Here is a 19,205-nt window from a genome sequence, read left to right as displayed (position 1 = left end):
ACAGGAAGACTGAGTCTTCCTAATTTCTATAACTTGAGCGTCTCCTGTGTCACCAGTTTTACATTCCGATGCACCTCTACAGGTTTACTGTATCCCTTGGACCTTCACAGTGGCGATGAAACACAGAAATTGCATCGGAATTAAATATAAGAGACACAATGCCGACTTAAGTGCAGGAAGACTGAGTTTTCCTACTGTCTATAATTTGAGCGTTTAATGTGTCACCAGTTCCGATGCACCTCTACACGTTTACTGTATCCCTTGGATCTTCACAGGTACGATGAAACCCAGAAATTGCATCGGAATTAAATATAAGAGACACAATGCCGACTTAAGTACAGGAAGACTGAGTCTTCCTACCGTCTATGTTTTGAGCGTTTCCTGTGTCACCAGTTTTACATTCGGATGCACCTCTGCAGGTTTACTGTATCCCTTGGACCTTCCCACTGTCGATGCAACACAGAAATTGCATCGGAATTAAATATGAGAGACACAATGCCGACATAAGTACAGGAAGACTGAGTCTTCCTACTGTCTATGTTTTGAGCGTTTCCCGTGTCACCAGTTTTACATTCCGATGCACCTCTGCAGGTTTACTGTATTCCTTGGACCTTCCCATTGACGATGAAACTCATAAATTGCATGGGAATTAAATATAAGAGACACAATGCCGACATAAGTACAGGAAGAGTGAGTCTTCCTACTGTCTATGTTTTGAACGTTTCCTCTGTCACTAGTTTTACATTCCGATGCACCTCTGCAGGTTTGCTGTATCCCTTGGACCTTTCCATTGACGATGAAACACAGAAATTGCATCGGAATTAAATATAAGAGACACAATGCCGACTTAAGTACAGGAACACTGAGTTTTCCTACTGTCTATAATTTGAGCGTTCCCTGTGTCACCAGTTTTACATTCCGATGCACCTCTACAGGTTTACTGTATCCCTTGGACCTTCACAGGTACGATGAAACACAGAAATTGCATCGGAATTAAATATAAGAGACACAATGCCGACTTAAGTACAGGAAGACTGAGCCTTCCTACTGTCTATGTTTTGAGCGTTTCCTGTGTCACCAGTTTTACATTCCGATGCACCTCTGCAGGTTTGCTGTATCCCTTGGACCTTTCCATTGACGATGAAACACAGAAATTGCATCGGAATTAAATATAAGAAACACAATGCCGACTTAAGTACAGGAACACTGAGTTTTCCTACTGTCTATAATTTGAGCGTTCCCTGTGTCACCAGTTTTACATTCCGATGCACCTCTACAGGTTTACTGTATCCCTTGGACCTTCACAGGTACGATGAAACACAGAAATTGCATCGGAATTAAATATAAGAGACACAATGCCGACTTAAGTACAGGAAGACTGAGTCTTCCTACTGTCTATGTTTTGAGCGCTTCCTGTGTCACCAGTTTTACATTCCGATGCACCTCTGCAGGTTTACTGTATCCCTTGGACCTTCCCATTGTCGATGAAACACAGAAATTGCATCGGAATTAAATATAAGATACACAATGCCGACTTAAGTACCAGAAAACAGTCTTCTTACGGTCAATGTTTTGAGCGTTTCCTGTGTCACCAGTTTTACATTCCGATGCACCCCAGCAGATTTACTGTATCCCTTGGACCTTTCCATTGACGATGAAACACAGAAATTGCATCGGAATTAAATATACGAGACACAATGCCGACTTAAGTACAGAAAGACTGAGTTTTCCTACTGTCTATAATTTGAGCGTTTCCTGTGTCACCAGTTTTACATTCCGATGCACCTCTACAGGTTTACTGTATCCCTTGGACCTTCCCATTGTCGATGTAACACAGAAATTGCATCGGAATTAAATATAAGAGACACAATGCCGACTTAAGTACAGGAAGACTGAGTCTTCCTACTGTCTATGTTTTGAGCGTTTCCTGTGTCACCAGTTTTACATTCCGATGCACCTCTGCAGAATTACTGTATCCCTTGGACCCTCCCATTGTCGATGAAACACAGAAATTGCATCGGAATTAAAAATAAGAGGCACAATGCCGACTTAAGTACAGGAAGACTAAGTCTTCCTACTGTCTATGTTTTGAGCGTTTCCTGTGTCATCAGTTTTACTTTCCGATGCACCTCTGCATGTTTACTATATCCCTTGGACCTTCCCATTGACAATGAAACACAGAAATTGCATCGGAATTAAATATAAGAGACACAATGCCGTCTTAAGTACAGGAAGACTGAGTCTTCCTACTGTCTATGTTTTGAACGTTTCATGTGTCACCAGTTTTTCATTCTGATGCACCTCTGCATGTTTACTGTATCCCTTGGACCTTTCCATTGACGATGAAACACAGAAATTGCATCGGAATTAAATATAAGAGACACAATGCCGACTTAAGTACAGGAACACTGAGTTTTGCTACTGTCTATAATTTGAGCGTTTCCTGTGTCACCAGTTTTACATTCTGATGCACCTCTACAGGTTTACTGTATCCCTTGGACCTTCACAGGTACGATGTAACACAGAAATTGCATCGGAATTAAATATAAGAGACACAATGCCGACTTAAGTACATGAAAGACTGAGCCTTCCTACTGTCTATGTTTTGAGCGTTTCCTGTGTCACCAGTTTTACTTTCCGATGCACCTCTGCAGGTTTACTATATCCCTTGGACCTTTCCATTCACGATGAAACACAGAAATTTCATCTGAAATAAAAATAAGAGACACAATGCCGACTTAAGGACAGGAAGGCTGAGTCTTCCTATTGTGTATGTTTTGAGCGTTTCCTTTGTCACCAGTTTAACATTCCGATGCACCTCTGCAGGTTTACTGTATCCCTTGGAGCTTCCCATTGACGATGAAACACAGAAATTGCATCGGAATTAAATATAAGAGACACAATGGTGACATAAGTACAGGAAGACTGAGTCTTCCTACTGTCTATGTTTTGAGCGTTTCCCGTGTCACCAGTTTTACATTCCGATGCACCTCTGCAGGTTTACTGTATTCCTTGGACCTTCCCATTGACGATGAAACTCATAAATTGCATGGGAATTAAATATAAGAGACACAATGCCGACTTAAGTACAGGAAGAGTGAGTCTTCCTACTGTCTATGTTTTGAACGTTTCCTCTGTCACCAGTTTTACTTTCTGATGCACCTCTACAGGTTTACTGTATCCCTTGGACCTTCACAGGTACGATGTAACACAGAAATTGCATCGGAATTAAATATAAGAGACACAATGCCGACGTAAGTACAGGAAGACTGAGCCTTCCTACTGTCTATGTTTTGAGCGTTTCCTGTGTCACCAGTTTTACATTCCGATGCACCTCTGCAGGTTTACTGTATCCCTTGGACCTTCCCATTGTCGATGAAACATAGAAATTGCATCGGAATTGAATATAAGAGACACAATGCCGACTTAAGTACAGGAAGACTGAGTCTTCCTAATTTCTATAACTTGAGCGTCTCCTGTGTCACCAGTTTTACATTCCGATGCACCTCTACAGGTTTACTGTATCCCTTGGACCTTCACAGTGGCGATGAAACACAGAAATTGCATCGGAATTAAATATAAGAGACACAATGCCGACTTAAGTGCAGGAAGACTGAGTTTTCCTACTGTCTATAATTTGAGCGTTTAATGTGTCACCAGTTCCGATGCACCTCTACACGTTTACTGTATCCCTTGGATCTTCACAGGTACGATGAAACCCAGAAATTGCATCGGAATTAAATATAAGAGACACAATGCCGACTTAAGTACAGGAAGACTGAGTCTTCCTACCGTCTATGTTTTGAGCGTTTCCTGTGTCACCAGTTTTACATTCGGATGCACCTCTGCAGGTTTACTGTATCCCTTGGACCGTCCCATTGTCGATGAAACACAGAAATTGCATCGGAATTAAATATCAGATACACAATGCCGACTTAAGTACCAGAAAAAAGTATTCTTATGGTCAATGTTTTGAGCGTTTCCTGTGTCACCAGTTTTACATTCCGATGCACCTCTGCAGGTTTACTGTATCCCTTGGACCTTCCCTTGTCGATGAAACACAGAAATTGCATCGGAATTAAAAATAAGAGGCACAATGCCGACTTAAGTACAGGAAGACTAAGTCTTACTACTGTCTATGTTTTGAGCGTTTCCTGTGTCATCAGTTTTACTTTCCGATGCACCTTTGCAAGTTTACTATATCCCTTGGACCTTCCCATTGTCGATAAAACACAGAAATTGCATCGGAATTAAATATAAGAGACACAATGCCGACTTAAGTACCAGAAAACAGTCTTCCTACGGTCAATGTTTTGAGCGTTTCCTGTGTCACCAGTTTTTCATTCTGATGCACCTCTGCAGGTTTACTGTATCCCTTGGACCTTCCCATTGTCGATGAAACACAGAAATTGCATCGGAATTAAATATAAGAGACACAACGCCGACTTAAGTACAAGAAAACTGAGTATTCTTACGGTCTATGATTTGAGCGTTTCCTGTGTCACCAGTTTTACATTCCGATGCACCCCTGCCGGTTTACTGTATCCCTTGGACCTTCCCATTGTCGATGAAACACAGAAATTGCATCGGAATTAAATATAAGAGAAACAATGCCGACTTAAGTACAGCAAGACTAAGTCTTCCTACTGTCTATGTTTTGAGCGTTTCCTGTGTCATCAGTTTTACTTTCCGATGCACCTCTGCAGGTTTACTATATCCCTTGGACCTATCCATTCACGAAGAAACACAGAAATTTCATCTGAAATAAATATAAGAGACACAATGCCGACTTAAGTACAGGAAGACTGAGTCTTCCTACTGTCTATGTTTTGAGCGTTTCCTGTGTCACCAGTTTTACATTCCGATGCACCTCTGCAGGTTTACTGTATCCCTTGGACCTTCCCATTGACGATGAAACACATAAATTGCAAGGGAATTAAATATAAGAGACACAATGCCGACTTAAGTACAGGAAGAGTGAGTCTTCCTACTGTCTATGTTTTGAACGTTTCCTGTGTCACTAGTTTTACATTCCGATGCACTTCTGCAGGTTTACTGTATCCCTTGGACCTTTCCATTGACGATGAAACACAGAAACTGCATCGGAATTAAATATAAGAGACACAATGCCGACTTAAGTACAGGAAGACTGAGTTTTCCTACTGTCTATAATTTGAGCGTTTCCTGTGTCAGCAGTTTTACATTCCGATGCACCTCTACAGGTTTACTGTATCCCTTGGACCTTCACAGGTACGATGAAACACAGGAATTGCATCGGCATTAAATATAAGAGACACAATGCCGACTTAAGTACAGGAAGACTGAGTCTTCCTACTGTCTATGTTTTGAGCGTTTCCTGTGTCACCAGTTTTTCATTCCGATGCACTTCTGCAGGTTTACTGTATCCCTTGGACCTTCCCATTGTCGATGAAACACAGAAATTGCATCGGAATTAAATATAAGAGACACAACGCCGACTTAAGTACAAGAAAACTGAGTCTTCTTACGGTCTATGTTTTGAGCGTTTCCTGTATCACCAGTTTTACATTCCGATGCACCCCTGCCGGTTTACTGTATCCCTTGGACCTTCCCATTGTCGATGAAACACAGAAATTGCATCGCATTAAATATAAGAGACACAATGCCGACTTAAGTACAGGAAGACTAAGTCTTCCTACTGTCTATGTTTTGAGCGTTTCCTGTGTCATCAGTTTTACTTTCCGATGCACCTCTGCAGGTTTACTATATCCCTTGGACCTTTCCATTCACGATGAAACACAGAAATTTCATCTGAAATAAATATAAGAGACACAATGCCGACTTAAGAACAGGAAGGCTGAGTCTTCCTACTGTCTATGTTTTGAGCGTTTCCTTTGTCACCAGTTTTACATTCCGATGCACCTCTGCAGGTTTACTGTATCCCTTGGAGCTTCCCATTGACGATGAAACACAGAAATTGCATCGGAATTATATATAAGAGACACAATGCCGACATAAGTACAGGAAGACTGAGTCTTCCTACTGTCTATGTTTTGAGCGTTTCCCGTGTCACCAGTTTTACATTCCGATGCACCTCTGCAGGTTTACTGTATTCCTTGGACCTTCCCATTGACGATGAAACTCATAAATTGCATGGGAATTAAATATAAGAGACACAATGCCGACTTAAGTACAGGAAGAGTGAGTCTTCCTACTGTCTATGTTTTGAACGTTTCCTGTGTCACCAGTTTTACATTCGGATGCACCTCTGCAGGTTTACTGTATCCCTTGGACCGTCCCATTGTCGATGAAACACAGAAATTGCATCGGAATGAAATATCAGATACACAATGCCGACTTAAGTACCAGAAAAAAGTCTTCTTACGGTCAATGTTTTGAGCGTTTCCTGTGTCACCAGTTTTACATTCCGATGCACCTCTGCAGGTTTACTGTATCCCTTGGACCTTCCCATTGTCGATGAAACACAGAAATTGCATCGGAATTAAAAATAAGAGGCACAATGCCGACTTAAGTACAGGAAGACTAAGTCTTACTACTGTCTATGTTTTGAGCGTTTCCTGTGTCATCAGTTTTACTTTCCGATGCACCTCTGCATGTTTACTATATCCATTGGACCTTCCCATTGACGATGAAACACAGAAATTGCATCGGAATGAAATATAAGAGACACAATGCCGTCTTAAGTACAGGAAGACTGAGTCTTCCTACTGTCTATGTTTTGAACGTTTCATGTGTCACCAGTTTTTCATTCCGATGCACCCCTGCCGGTTTACTGTATCCCTTGGACCTTCCCATTGTCGATGAAACACAGAAATTGCATCGGAATTAAATATAAGAGAAACAATGCCGACTTAAGTACAGCAAGACTAAGTCTTCCTACTGTCTATGTTTTGAGCGTTTCCTGTGTCATCAGTTTTACTTTCCGATGCACCTCTGCAGGTTTACTATATCCCTTTGACCTATCCATTCACGAAGAAACACAGAAATTTCATCTGAAATAAATATAAGAGACACAATGCCGACTTAAGTACAGGAAGACTGAGTCTTCCTACTGTCTATGTTTTGAGCGTTTCCTGTGTCACCAGTTTTACATTCCGATGCACCTCTGCAGGTTTACTGTATCCCTTGGCCCTTCCCATTGACGATGAAACACATAAATTGCAAGGTAATTAAATATAAGAGACACAATGCCGACTTAAGTACAGGAAGAGTGAGTCTTCCTACTGTCTATGTTTTGAACGTTTCCTGTGTCACTAGTTTTACATTCCGATGCACTTCTGCAGGTTTACTGTATCCCTTGGACCTTTCCATTGACGATGAAACACAGAAACTGCATCGGAATTAAATATAAGAGACACAATGCCGACTTAAGTACAGGAAGACTGAGTTTTCCTACTGTCTATAATTTGAGCGTTTCCTGTGTCAGCAGTTTTACATTCCGATGCACCTCTACAGGTTTACTGTATCCCTTGGACCTTCACAGGTACGATGAAACACAGGAATTGCATCGGCATTAAATATAAGAGACACAATGCCGACTTAAGTACAGGAAGACTGAGTCTTCCTACTGTCTATGTTTTGAGCGTTTCCTGTGTCACCAGTTTTACATTCCGATGCACTTCTGCAGGTTTACTGTATCCCTTGGACCTTCCCATTGTCGATGAAACACAGAAATTGCATCGGAATTAAATATAAGAGACACAATGCCGACTTAAGTACAGGAAGACTGAGTCTTCCTTCTTTCTATAACTTGAGCGTTTCCTGTGTAACCAGTTTTACATTCCGATGAACCTCTACAGGTTTACTGTATCTCTTGGACCCTCACAGTGACGATGAAACACAGAAATTGCATCGGAATTAAATATAAGGGACACAATGCCGACATAAGTACAGGAAGACTGAGTCTTCCTAATTTCTATAACTTGAGCGTCTCCTGTGTCACCAGTTTTACATTCCGATGCACCTCTGCAGGTTTACTGTATCCCTTGGACCTTCCCATTGTCGATAAAACACAGAAATTGCATCGGAATTAAATATAAGAGACACAATGCCGACTGAAGTACCAGAAAACAGTCTTCTTACGGTCAATGTTTTGAGCGTTTCCTGTGTCACCAGTTTTACATTCCGATGCACCTCTGCAGGTTTACTGTATCCCTTGGACCTTCCCATTGGCGATGAAACACACAAATTGCATCGAAATTAAATATAAGAGACACAATGCCGACTTAAGTACAGGAAGACTGAGCCTTCCTACTGTCTATGATTTGAGCGTTTCCTGTGTCACCAGTTTTACATTCCGATGCACCTCTGCAGGTTTACTGTATCCCTTGGACCTTCCCATTGTCGATGAAACACAGAAATTGCATCGGAATTGAATATAAGAGACACAATGCCGACTTAAGTACAGGAAGACTGAGTCTTCCTAATTTCTATAACTTGAGCGTCTCCTGTGTCACCAGTTTTACATTCCGATGCACCTCTACAGGTTTACTGTATCCCTTGGACCTTCACAGTGGCGATGAAACACAGAAATTGCATCGGAATTAAATATAAGAGACACAATGCCGACTTAAGTGCAGGAAGACTGAGTTTTCCTACTGTCTATAATTTGAGCGTTTCCTGTGTCACCAGTTCCGATGCACCTCTACACGTTTACTGTATCCCTTGGACCTTCACAGGTACGATGAAACCCAGAAACTGCATCTGAATTAAATATAAGAGGCACAATGCCGACTTAAGTACAGGAAGACTAAGTCTTCCTACTATCTATGTTTTGAGCGTTTCCTGTGTCATCAGTTTTACTTTCCGATGCACCTCTGCATGTTTACTACATCCCTTGGACCTTCCCATTGACAATGAAACACAGAAATTGCGACGGAATTAAATATAAGAGACACAATGCCGTCTTAAGTACAGGAAGACTGAGTCTTCCTACTGTCTATGTTTTGAACGTTTCATGTGTCACCAGTTTTTCATTCTGATGCACCTCTGCAGGTTTACTGTATCCCTTGGACCTTCCCATTGTCGATGAAACACAGAAATTGCATCGGAATTAAATATAAGAGACACAACGCCGACTTAAGTACAAGAAAACTGAGTCTTCTTACGGTCTATGTTTTGAGCGTTTTCTGTATCACCAGTTTTACATTCCGATGCACCCCTGCCGGTTTACTGTATCCCTTGGACCTTCGCATTGTCGATGAAACACAGAAATTGCATCGCATTAAATATAAGAGACACAATGCCGACTTAAGTACAGGAAGACTAAGTCTTCCTACTGTCTATGTTTTGAGCGTTTCCTGTGTCATCAGTTTTACTTTCCGATGCACCTCTGCAGGTTTACTATATCCCTTGGACCTTTCCATTCACGATGAAACACAGAAATTTCATCTGAAATAAATATAAGAGACACAATGCCGACTTAAGAACAGGAAGGCTGAGTCTTCCTACTGTCTATGTTTTGAGCGTTTCCTTTGTCACCAGTTTTACATTCCGAGGCACCTCTGCATGTTTACTACATCCCTTGGACCTTCCCATTGACAATGAAACACAGAAATTGCGTCGGAATTAAATATAAGAGACACAATGCCGTCTTAAGTACAGGAAGACTGAGTCTTCCTACTGTCTATGTTTTGAACGTTTCATGTGTCACCAGTTTTTCATTCTGATGCACCTCTGCAGGTTTACTGTATCCCTTGGACCTTCCCATTGTCGATGAAACACAGAAACTGCATCGGAATTAAATATAAGAGACACAATGCCGACTTAAGTACAGGAAGACTGAGTTTTCCTACTGTATATAATTTGAGCGTTTCCTGTGTCAGCAGTTTTACATTCCGATGCACCTCTACAGGTTTACTGTATCCCTTGGACCTTCACAGGTACGATGAAACACAGGAATTGCATCGGCATTAAATATAAGAGACACAATGCCGACTTAAGTACAGGAAGACTGAGTCTTCCTACTGTCTATGTTTTGAGCGTTTCCTGTGTCACCAGTTTTACATTCCGATGCACTTCTGCAGGTTTACTGTATCCCTTGGACCTTCCCATTGTCGATGAAACACAGAAATTGCATCGGAATTAAATATAAGAGACACAATGCCGACTTAAGTACAGGAAGACTGAGTCTTCCTTCTTTCTATAACTTGAGCGTTTCCTGTGTAACCAGTTTTACATTCCGATGAACCTCTACAGGTTTACTCTATCTCTTGGACCCTCACAGTGACGATGAAACACAGAAATTGCATCGGAATTAAATATAAGAGACACAATGCCGACTTAAGTACAGGAAGACTGAGTTTTCCTATTGTCTATAATTTGAGCGTTTCCTGTGTCACCAGTTTTACATTCCGATGCACCTCTGCAGGTTTACTGTATCCCTTGGACCTTCCCATTGTCGATAAAACGCAGAAATTGCATCGGAATTAAATATAAGAGACACAATGCCGACTTAAGTACAGGAAGACTGAGCCTTCCTACTGTCTATGTTTTGAGCGTTTCCTGTGTCACCAGTTTTACATTCCGATGCACCTCTGCAGGTTTACTGTATCCCTTGGACCTTCCCATTGTCGATGAAACACAGAAATTGCATCGGAATTGAATATAAGAGACACAATGCCGACTTAAGTACAGGAAGACTAAGTCTTCCTACTGTCTATGTTTTGAGCGTTTCCTGTGTCATCAGTTTTACTTTCCGATGCACCTCTGCAGGTTTACTATATCCCTTGGACCTTTCCATTCACGATGAAACACAGAAATTTCATCTGAAATAAATATAAGAGACACAATGCCGACTTAAGAACAGGAAGGCTGAGTCTTCCTACTGTCTATGTTTTGAGCGTTTCCTTTGTCACCAGTTTTACATTCCGATGCACCTCTGCAAGTTTACTGTATCCCTTGGAGCTTCCCATTGACGATGAAACACAGAAATTGCATCGGAATTAAATATAAGAGACACAATGCCGACATAAGTACAGGAAGACTGAGTCTTCCTACTGTCTATGTTTTGAGCGTTTCCCGTGTCACCAGTTTTACATTCCGATGCACCTCTGCAGGTTTACTGTATCCCTTGGACCTTCCCATTGACGATGAAACTCATAAATTGCATGGGAATTAAATATAAGAGACACAATGCCGACTTAAGTACAGGAAGAGTGAGTCTTCCTACTGTCTATGTTTTGAACGTTTCCTCTGTCACTAGTTTCACATTCCGATGCACCTCTGCAGGTTTGCTGTATCCCTTGGACCTTCACAGTGGCGATGAAACACAGAAATTGCATCGGAATTAAATATAAGAGACACAATGCCGACTTAAGTACAGGAACACTGAGTTTTGCTACTGTCTATAATTTGAGCGTTTCCTGTGTCACCAGTTTTACATTCTGATGCACCTCTACAGGTTTACTGTATCCCTTGCACCTTCACAGGTACGATGTAACACAGAAATTGCATCGGAATTAAATATAAGAGACACAATGCCGACTTAAGTGCAGGAAGACTGAGTTTTCCTACTGTCTATAATTTGAGCGTTTCCTGTGTCACCAGTTCCGATGCACCTCTACACGTTTACTGTATCCCTTGGACCTTCACAGGTACGATGAAACCCAGAAATTGCATCGGAATTAAATATAAGAGACACAATGCCGACTTAAGTACAGGAAGACTGAGTCTTCCTACCGTCTATGTTTTGAGCGTTTCCTGTGTCACCAGTTTTACATTCGGATGCACCTCTGCAGGTTTACTGTATCCCTTGGACCGTCCCATTGTCGATGAAACACAGAAATTGCATCGGAATTAAATATCAGATACACAATGCCGACTTAAGTACCAGAAAAAAGTCTTCTTACGGTCAATGTTTTGAGCGTTTCCTGTGTCACCAGTTTTACATTCCGATGCACCTCTGCAGGTTTACTGTATCCCTTGGACCTTCCCATTGTCGATGAAACACAGAAATTGCATCGGAATTAAAAATAAGAGGCACAATGCCGACTTAAGTACAGGAAGACTAATTCTTACTACTGTCTATGTTTTGAGCGTTTCCTGTGTAGTCAGTTTTACTTTCCGATGCACCTCTGCATGTTTACTATATCCCTTGGACCTTCCCATTGACGATGAAACACAGAAATTGCATCGGAATGAAATATAAGAGACACAATGCCGTCTTAAGTACAGGAAGACTGAGTCTTCCTACTGTCTATGTTTTGAACGTTTCATGTGTCACCAGTTTTTCATTGTGATGCACCTCTGCAGGTTTACTGTATCCCTTGGACCTTCCCATTGTCGATGAAACACAGAAATTGCATCGGAATTAAATATAAGAGACACAACGCCGACTTAAGTACAAGAAAACTGAGTATTCTTACGGTCTATGTTTTGAGCGTTTCCTGTGTCACCAGTTTTACATTCCGATGCACCCCTGCCGGTTTACTGTATCCCTTGGACCTTCCCATTGTCGATGAAACACAGAAATTGCATCGGAATTAAATATAAGAGAAACAATGCCGACTTAAGTACAGCAAGACTAAGTCTTCCTACTGTCTATGTTTTGAACGTTTCCTGTGTCACTAGTTTTACATTCCGATGCACCTCTGCAGGTTTACTTTATCCCTAGGACCTTTCCATTGACGATGAAACACAGAAACTGCATCGGAATTAAATATAAAAGACACAATGCCGACTTAAGTACAGGAAGACTGAGTTTTCCTACTGTCTATAATTTGAGCGTTTCCTGTGTCAGCAGTTTTACATTCCGATGCACCTCTACAGGTTTACTGTATCCCTTGGACCTTCACAGGTACGATGAAACACAGGAATTGCATCGGCATTAAATATAAGAGACACAATGCCGACTTAAGTACAGGAAGACTGAGTCTTCCTACTGTCTATGTTTTGAGCGTTTCCTGTGTCACCAGTTTTACATTCCGATGCACTTCTGCAGGTTTACTGTATCCCTTGGACCTTCCCATTGTCGATGAAACACAGAAATTGATCGCATTAAATATAAGAGGCACAATGCCGACTTAAGTACAGCAAGACTAAGTCTTCCTACTGTCTATGTTTTTAGCGTTTCCTGTATCATCAGTTTTACTTTCCGATGCACCTCTCCAGGTTACTATATCCCTTGGACCTTTCCATTCTCGATGAAACACAGAAATTTCATCTGAAATAAATATAAAAGACACAATGCCGACTTAAGTACCAGAAAACAGTCTTCTTACGGTCAATGTTTTGAGCGTTTCCTGTGTCACCAGTTTTACATTCCGATGCACCTCTGCAGGTTTACTGTATCCCTTGGACCTTCCCATTGACGATGAAACACATAAATTGCATGGGAATTAAATATAAGAGACACAATGCCGACTTAAGTACAGGAAGAGTGAGTCTTCCTACTGTGTATGTTTTGAACGTTTCCTCTGTCACTAGTTTTACATTCCGATGCACCTCAGCAGGTTTACTGTATCCCTTGGACCTTTCCATTGACGATGAAACACAGAAATTGCATCGGAATTAAATATAAGAGACCCAATGCCGACTTAAGTACAGGAACACTGAGTTTTCCTACTGTCTATAATTTGAGCGTTCCCTGTGTCACCAGTTTTACATTCCGATGCACCTCTACAGGTTTACTGTATCCCTTGGACCTTCACAGGTACGATGAAACACAGAAATTGCATCGGAATTAAATATAAGAGACACAATGCCGACTTAAGTACAGGAAGACTGAGTCTTCCTATTGTCTATAATTTGAGCGTTTCCTGTGTCACCAGTTTTACATTCCGATGCACCTCTGCAGGTTTACTGTATCCCTTGGACCTTCCCATTGTCGATGAAACACAGAAATTGCATCGGAATTGAATATAAGAGACACAATGCCGACTTAAGTACAGGAAGACTGAGTCTTCCTAATTTCTATAACTTGAGCGTCTCCTGTGTCACCAGTTTTACATTCCGATGCACCTCTGCAGGTTTATTGTATCCCTTGGACCTTCCCATTGTCGATAAAACACAGAAATTGCATCGGAATTAAATATAAGAGACACAATGCCGACTTAAGTACCAGAAAACAGTCTTCTAACGGTCAATGTTTTGAGCGTTTCCTGTGTCACCAGTTTTACATTCCGATGCACCTCTGCAGGTTTACTGTATCCCTTGGACCTTCCCATTGTCGATGAAACACAGAAATTGCATCGGAATTGAATATAAGAGACACAATGCCGACTTAAGTACAGGAAGACTGAGTCTTCCTAATTTCTATAACTTGAGCGTCTCCTGTGTCACCAGTTTTACATTCCGATACACCTCTACAGGTTTACTGTATCCCTTGGACCTTCACAGTGGCGATGAAACACAGAAATTGCATCGGAATTAAATATAAGAGACACAATGCCGACTTAAGTGCAGGAAGACTGAGTTTTCCTACTGTCTATAATTTGAGCGTTTCCTGTGTCACCAGTTCCGATGCACCTCTACACGTTTACTGTATCCCTTGGACCTTCACAGGTACGATGAAACCCAGAAACTGCATCGGAATTAAATATAAGAGGCACAATGCCGACTTAAGTACAGGAAGACTAAGTCTTCCTACTGTCTATGTTTTGAGCGTTTCCTGTGTCATCAGTTTTACTTTCCGATGCACCTCTGCATGTTTACTATATCCCTTGGACCTTCCCATTGACAATGAAACACAGAAATTGCATCGGAATTAAATATAAGATACACAATGCCGTCTTAAGTACAGGAAGACTGAGTCTTCCTACTGTCTATGTTTTGAACGTTTCATGTGTCACCAGTTTTTCATTCTGATGCACCTCTGCAGGTTTACTGTATCCCTTGGACCTTCCCATTGTCGATGAAACACAGAAATTGCATCGGAATTAAATATAAGAGACACAACGCCGACTTAAGTACAAGAAAACTGAGTCTTCTTACGGTCTATGTTTTGAGCGTTTCCTGTATCACCAGTTTTACATTCCGATGCACCCCTGCCGGTTTACTGTATCCCTTGGACCTTCGCATTGTCGATGAAACACAGAAATTGCATCGCATTAAATATAAGAGACACAATGCCGACTTAAGTACAGGAAGACTAAGTCTTCCTACTGTCTATGTTTTGAGCGTTTCCTGTGTCATCAGTTTTACTTTCCGATGCACCTCTGCAGGTTTACTATATCCCTTGGACCTTTCCATTCACGATGAAACACAGAAATTTCATCTGAAATAAATATAAGAGACACAATGCCGACTTAAGAACAGGAAGGCTGAGTCTTCCTACTGTCTATGTTTTGAGCGTTTCCTTTGTCACCAGTTTTACATTCCGATGCACCTCTGCAGGTTTACTGTATCCCTTGGAGCTTCCCATTGACGATGAAACACAGAAATTGCATCGGAATTAAATATAAGAGACACAATCTCGACATAAGTACAGGAAGACTGAGTCTTCCTACTGTCTATGTTTTGAGCGTTTCCCGTGTCACCAGTTTTACATTCCGATGCACCTCTGCAGGTTTACTGTATCCCTTGGACCTTCCCATTGACGATGAAACTCATAAATTGCATGGGAATTAAATATAAGAGACACAATGCCGACTTAAGAACAGGAAGAGTGAGTCTTCCTACTGTCTATGTTTTGAACGTTTCCTCTGTCACTAGTTTTACATTCCGATGCACCTCTGCAGGTTTGCTGTATCCCTTGGACCTTTCCATTGACGATGAAACACAGAAATTGCATCGGAATTAAATATAAGAGACACAATGCCGACTTAAGTACAGGAACACTGAGTTTTGCTACTGTCTATAATTTGAGCGTTTCCTGTGTCACCAGTTTTACATTCCGATGCACCTCTACAGGTTTACTGTATCCCTTGGACCTTCACAGGTACGATGTAACACAGAAATTGCATCGGAATTAAATATAAGAGACACAATGCCGACTTAAGTACATGAAAGACTGAGCCTTCCTACTGTCTATGTTTTGAGCGTTTCCTGTGTCACCAGTTTTACATTCCGATGCACCTCTGCAGGTTTACTGTATCCCTTGGACCTTCCCATTGTCGATGAAACACAGAAATTGCATCGGAATTGAATATAAGAGACACAACGCCGACTTAAGTACAAGAAAACTGAGTATTCTTACGGTCTATGTTTTGAGCGTTTCCTGTGTCACCAGTTTTACATTCCGATGCACCCCTGCCGGTTTAGTGTATCCCTTGGACCTTCCCATTGTCGATGAAACACAGAAATTGCATCGGAATTAAATATAAGAGAAACAATGCCGACTTAAGTACAGCAAGACTAAGTCTTCCTACTGTCTATGTTTTGAGCGTTTCCTGTGTCATCAGTTTTACTTTCCGATGCACCTCTGCAGGTTTACTATATCCCTTGGACCTATCCATTCACGAAGAAACACAGAAATTTCATCTGAAATAAATATAAGAGACACAATGCCGACTTAAGTACAGGAAGACTGAGTCTTCCTACTGTCTATGTTTTGAACGTTTCCTGTGTCACTAGTTTTACATTCCGATGCACCTCTGCAGGTTTACTTTATACCTTGGACCTTTCCATTGACGATGAAACACAGAAACTGCATCGGAATTAAATATAAGAGACACAATGCCGACTTAAGTACAGGAAGACTGAGTTTTTCTACTGTCTATAATTTGAGCGTTTCCTGTGTCAGCAGTTTTACATTCCGATGCACCTCTACAGGTTTACTGTATCCCTTGGACCTTCACAGGTACGATGAAACACAGGAATTGCATCGGCATTAAATATAAGAGACACAAGGCCGACTTAAGTACAGGAAGACTGAGTCTTCCTACTGTCTATGTTTTGAGCGTTTCCTGTGTCACCAGTTTTACATTCCGATGCACTTCTGCAGGTTTACTGTATCCCTTGGACCTTCCAATTGTCGATGAAACACAGAAATTGCATCGCATTAAATATAAGAGGCACAATGCCGACTTAAGTACAGCAAGACTAAGTCTTCCTACTGTCTATGTTTTGAGCGTTTCCTGTATCATCAGTTTTACTTTCCGATGCACCTCTCCAGGTTACTATATCCCTTGGACCTTTCCATTCACGATGAAACACAGAAATTTCATCTGAAATAAATATAAAAGACACAATGCCGACTTAAGTACAGGAAGACTGAGTCTTCCTACTGTCTATGTTTTGAGCGTTTCCTGTGTCACCAGTTTTACATTCCGATGCACCTCTGCAGGTTTACTGTATCCCTTGGACCTTCCCATTGACGATGAAACACATAAATTGCATGGGAATTAAATATAAGAGACACAATGCCGACTTAAGTACAGGAAGACTGAGTCTTCCTACTGTGTATGTTTTGAACGTTTCCTCTGTCACTAGTTTTACATTCCGATGCACCTCAGCAGGTTTACTGTATCCCTTGGACCTTTCCATTGACGATGAAACACAGAAATTGCATCGGAATTAAATATAAGAGACACAATGCCGACTTAAGTACAGGAACACTGAGTTTTCCTACTGTCTATAATTTGAGCGTTCCCTGTGTCACCAGTTTTACATTCCGATGCACCTCTACAGGTTTACTGTATCCCTTGGACCATCAGAGGTACGATGAAACACAGAAATTGCATCGGAATTAAATATAAGAGACACAATGCCGACTTAAGTACAGGAAGACTGAGTCTTCCTACTGTCTATGTTTTGAGCGTTTCCTGTGTCACCAGTTTTACATTCCGATGCACCTCTGCAGGTTTACTGTATCCCTTGGACCTTCCCATTGTCGATGAAACACAGAAATTGCATCGGAATTAAATATAAGATACACAATGCCGACTTAAGTACCAGAAAACAGTCTTCTTACGGTCAATGTTTTGAGCGTTTCCTGTGTCACCAGTTTTACATTCCGATGCACCTCAGCAGGTTTACTGTATCCCTTGGACCTTTCCATTGACGATGAAACACAGAAATTGCATCGGAATTAAATATAAGAGACACAATGCCGACTTAAGTACAGAAAGACTGAGTTTTCCTACTGTCTATAATTTGAGTGCTTCCTGTGTCACCAGTTTTACATTCAGATGCACCTCTACAGGTTTACTGTATCCCTTGGACCTTCCCATTGTCGATGTAACACAGAAATTGCATCGGAATTAAAAATAAGAGGCACAATGCCGACTTAAGTACAAGAAGACTAAGTCTTCCTACTGTCTATGTTTTCAGCGTTTCCTGTGTCATCAGTTTTACTTTCCGATGCACCTCTGCATGTTTACTATATCCCTTGGACCTTCCCATTGACAATGAAACACAGAAATTGCATCGGAATTAAATATAAGAGACACAATGCCGACTTAAGTACAGGAAGACTAAGTCTTCCTACTGTCTATGTTTTGAGCGTTTCCTGTGTCATCAGTTTTACTTTCCGATGCACCTCTGCAGGTTTACTATATCCCTTGGACCCTTCCATTCACGATGAAACACAGAAATTTCATCTGAAATAAATATAAGAGACACAATGCCGACTTAAGAACAGGAAGGCTGAGTCTTCCTACTGTCTATGTTTTGAGCGTTTCCTTTGCACCAGTTTAACATTCCGATGCACCTCTGCAGGTTTACTGTATCCCTTGGAGCTTCCCATTGACGATGAAACACAGAAATTGCATCGGAATTAAATATAAGAGACACAATGCCGACATAAGTACAGGAAGACTGAGTCTTCCTACTGTCTATGTTTTGAGCGTTTCCCGTGTCACCAGTTTTACATTCCGATGCACCTCTGCAGGTTTACTGTATCCCTTGGACCTTCCCATTGACGATGAAACTCATAAATTGCATGGGAATAAAATATAAGAGACACAATGCCGACTTAAGTACAGCAAGAGTGAGTCTTCCTACTGTCTATGTTTTGAACGTTTCCTCTGTCACTAGTTTTACATTCCGATGCACCTCTGCAGGTTTGCTGTATCCCTTGGACCTTTCCATTGACGATGAAACACAGAAATTGCATCGGAATTAAATATAAGAGACACAATGCCGACTTAAGTACAGGAACACTGAGTTTTGCTACTGTCTATAATTTGAGCGTTTCCTGTGTCACCAGTTTTACATTCCGATGCACCTCTGCAGGTTTACTATATCCCTTGGACCGTCCCATTGTCGATGAAACACAGAAATTGCATCGGAATTAAATATCAGATACACAATGCCGACTTAAGTAC

Source organism: Schistocerca nitens, chromosome 4 (assembly GCF_023898315.1).
Source record: "Schistocerca nitens isolate TAMUIC-IGC-003100 chromosome 4, iqSchNite1.1, whole genome shotgun sequence".
Classification (NCBI taxonomy): domain Eukaryota; kingdom Metazoa; phylum Arthropoda; class Insecta; order Orthoptera; family Acrididae; genus Schistocerca; species Schistocerca nitens.
Note: the sequence above shows the minus strand (reverse complement) of the source record.